The sequence below is a fragment of the Nanorana parkeri genome, unplaced genomic scaffold, assembly GCF_000935625.1.
Source record: "Nanorana parkeri isolate BGI_ZX_2015 unplaced genomic scaffold, ASM93562v1 scaffold1351, whole genome shotgun sequence".
Classification (NCBI taxonomy): Eukaryota; Metazoa; Chordata; class Amphibia; order Anura; family Dicroglossidae; genus Nanorana; species Nanorana parkeri.
The window spans coordinates 210,328-214,761 of NW_017307619.1; positions in this window are offsets into that span (position 1 = coordinate 210,328).

Consider the following 4,434-nt stretch of genomic DNA (forward strand, 5'->3'; position numbering starts at 1 on the left):
GGCTGTTTAAGACTTTTTGCGTAACCCGTCAGCGCACAGGCTGTATCCAGCTTTAGACATGTTCCGCAATTAGGTGGGGTCTCAGGTGGGCTGTGCAGGATCTGTGGTGGGCTCTGCGGGGTCTATAATGGGCTCTGCAGGGTCTATATTGGGCTGTGCAGGATCTGTGGTGGGTGCATCAAATTTACTATATCTTCTACACTCTCCCTCACTGTTCCAATTTGCAATGGCTCAATCAAGATTCCAGTATAAGTTTCCACTAAACAAAGTTGATATTTACACAGGGGCGCTATCTGTGCATCCCCACTTGACACCACTCAGACCTGGTGATTGGCCATCCAGGCACCAGGTCCTGCATTGTGGAAAGGAAGTGAGAGTGTCACATGTTTTACCATAACCAGAAGTATAGCGTATTTCCCAGGTAGGGCAGCATTGCAATGGAGAGGTAGGGGAGCAAGCAAAAGAGTTTGCCTTTTGTTCTATACGATAAAATGAACAAGTTTCTTTGGCCAGCATGGGCAAAGTCCAAATCAATTTAAAAACAGATACCTCAACATGTCTATTATCATTATTACCTGAAAAAGCCTATTGCTGCTCCCCTATCATTTCTTTTTAACCTGTTACTGAGACCTGACTTCATGACTAGGCTATGCCGTCTGCCATTACATATCCAATGATAATGCTACAGCAGCCAATAAGGGCACCCTTTTTGACAGTGGACAGCAGTTGGTGGAGCATGGGAGCAGATCACGTGTATAAATGTATTTATCTCTACTGGTTGGTATAATGTCTAAAAACACCATTACATCTGAAACAAGCTCTGACTTCAATGCAGGTATAGACTGTAACAGATGCTGAACTATATCTGACTGCTGCTTGACATTGGGAAATCTGCAGTTAGCAAATCGACTTCTTCACAGGAAGTGGCTCAGACATGATACAGAGAACAACCAGCCTAATCTTCACAGTTAGGTAAGAAGCGGTAAATACCGTCAGAACACTGAATGCTAACCGCTCCTCCCACAAGCCATAAAGCTAGCCTTTGCCAGCAAATGCAAGTCAGCAACTGCACCGGTAATTCGAATACAAGTGTTTTACCCACCACATCAGGAGGCAAACATTCATTTCATTCTTCCGAGCTGAAAAAAAAAAAAAAAAGTCTGGTGTTTGTATGGCTACAATATGTAGTCATATTCATTCTTAAAGGGTCAAAATAAATTATGACGTTTGAGGACCCATTCACACTCAAGCAAACCATTGCAGTGTGTTAGCATGCTTTGCTTGAATTTTTGTGTAAATGCAGATGACCTTCTTTTAGCAACACAGAGCACCACAAGGAATGGTGCATCGTGCGTTGCAATCTACTGTACAGTGCGTTGGGGTGCCATTTACAACGAATGACAATGCAAGGCACAACAAGAACAGGGCATTGCTGAGCATCATGGCAGCTCGTGTTTTCACAATGCACAAGTGTGAAAGGACCTTAGAATATTTTTGCTTGGAGTCCTGAAGTGTTGCTTCATGATGGTGTAGCCAAGTAAGCAGTAGCAATTCACATGTATTTACACTACTCTCAATGGACCTAATGTAAGCTTTATGTAATGTAAGCCTTCAAAGTGTTTTCCCTACTCTATCTAAAGCTGTTTTAAACCTTTTCTGCCAAAAATCAGCTAATGTATGGGCCTCATCAGACTTTGAAGCTGACAGATATCTAATTGGATCTTAAACAGCCATAAATAAAGGTGTCCTATACTAGGATAGTTCAATGCCAAGGGTGCTTGCCAAGGTTACCTTTTTTTATGGTTTAAAGCTGAGCTTCAAGTTAGTGTAAAATGTGCACCAGCTTCTCCCCTGCACTGCAAGGGTTAAATGCTTTTTAATATAGGGGGATAGGAAATAGCAGTAATTCTTGCCTTATTTCTAGCTCCCCCAACATCTCTGATGCTCCCGGGATGTGCGCAGGCCCTCTTTGTCCTCAAATACAATGTACATGTTAACATTAGGGAGCTGCGACCAAACGGGCAGTGGAGAGGAGCAAGCTTGAAAAGGGCTGGTTATATGCAAAAGAGGAAGCCTGCAGGAGAGAGCAATAAAGTAAGTATTCCACCATATTCTTAATCCTCTAGACATAACAAGCATTTAACCATTGCAGTGCAGGGCAGGTCTCACTGCGAGTTTGTGCAGCCACTTCCTGTCTACATGCATGCACCCCAGCAACGTCTGCAAGGCGTTTCTCTGGGCTGGTTTCCTTATGGCCACAACGGTTCACCAAGCTTGCGTGATTTGTTTTCAAATGGCCACTAGATAGAGATAGTCTCTATCTATCTCTCTAATATAGGAACACAGCTGAGAGACACGGATACAGCATTGTCACTCTATAACAAGAAGTGCCTGAACCAGAACCTTCATGGCAGGATCACCGGGTATTACTGTATTTTAACGAATGTTATAGATTAAAACAATGAAGAGTTACTTTTGAGAGTACATTAATATGTTAAAGTGTATGTAAACCCAAGCAATGAACTTCTCTTTAGGTGCTCCCTCTCGGTCTGTTAAGTATGCTATTGAAAGTGTTTTGCTAAATCTGTTCGATAAGTGCAAAAAATACCTGTTGATCCTTCCAGAAATCCTGTCAGCTGATATGAATCAGCAGGAGCAGAGGTTATCAGTCACATTGTTCTCAAATATCTTTGAGGGCTACAGAACTGTCCACATCCACCACTCACATGATATAATGGAGAATAGAAGAGGAGTAGGTGTTCTGTAGTCCAATACTGTTTCTGATGTCCTGATAGAGTAAGGTGAGCACTACCATCCTAGGATAGGAAGTGTGCTACTAGCAGAATAAAAAAGGTGAAAAAAATGTAACTACATACATACTGTACATGGGGCAGCCAAAAGTGTTTATTCCACATCTATATGACACTGTTTTCTACTTAGTAATTCTAAACAGAACTGCTGATCTCTTGATTTCACTGCAAGTTTAACAGAGCGATATCATTTTAAAAATTAACTGGTAATGCCGAGAGCTTTATGCAGCTCATTTGAAGTATCTGATGTAAGGATTGCACTACACATGAATAGAATGGTATAGTGACACGTTCTCTTTAAACATTAGCCACTATATGCTGTTTGATGCCAGTAGGAGGTTATTAAAATATTAAAGTAGAACTATATAGAGTCCTTTAAAAATATATTTGCTGTATAATGATTTAAGATATAATAGACCCCTTTAACTAACAATTATAGGTGACCTTGCATACAGTTGAGCAATAAGTAGGGTGTTAATTGATACAAGTAGCAGTAGCACAAGGCTCCTTTCTACGTGGATTTTTCTAAGAAGCATATTATACAGGAAACCAGTTAGGTGTTTTTTTTTTTTTACTACAGTATCATTTTGTGAAGTCAAACGTAGGCACACTGACCCTGAAAGGGGAGCCATAACCTTATTAAAATGATACACTGAAGATCTATTTACTGTAGTCATATATCAGCTAGTATAAAAAAAACATTGGTTTGAGCTCGGTGACATTTTGCAGCCAGAAAATAAAATCTATACAGACTCTCCTCAATAATTACTGCACGCCAACGCACGTTTTCCTCAGCTCCCAAATTACAGGTTTCACACTACACAAATGTCATATTCAAGTCTTCCTCCGTAATTTACAATCCATTCCTATTCTTCAGACATGGTGGTTTCCTGTTTTTTATTCCTGCATTGTTATAAAAAACAATTATTTTTCTTGAACCTGAGTGGACCTATCCTATTAAAGGTTCCAAACCAGTGGGTTCCTCCCTTAGTAAATTAGCACAGTAGGAAATAGCTAGTAACATTACCTGGCTGTCTTGTGCTCTTCAGGTCAGCTTCCATCACCACCAAGACAGTGGAGGACAGAGTCCCAAGGGGCTCCTGTACAAGACTAATTTTTGCCCACTCCATGCAACTGCTGGCCAAGTAGAAAGCCTTATATATTGTGTATTGAATGACAGCTAGATGGAAATAAGCAGCAGTCCAAGTCTATGTGACCATGGAAATGAAGTGCCTGCACCATCTAACCCACATCTACAGGTGAAACTCAAATAATTAGAATATCGTGCAAAAGTTCATTTATTTCACTAATGCAACTTAAAAGGTGAAACTAATATATGAGATAGACTCATTACATGCAAAGCAAGATAGTTCAAGCCGTGATTTGTCATAATTGTGATGATTATGGCTTACAGCTCATGAAAACCCCAAATCCACAATCTCAGAAAATTAGAATATTACATGCAATCAATAAAACAAGGATTGTACATAGAACAATATCGGACCTCTGAAAAGTATAAGCATGCATATGTACTCAGTACTTGGTTTGGGCCCCTTTTGCAGCAATTACTGCCTCAATGCGGCGTGGCATGGAAGCTATCAGCCTGTGGCACTGCTGAGGTGTT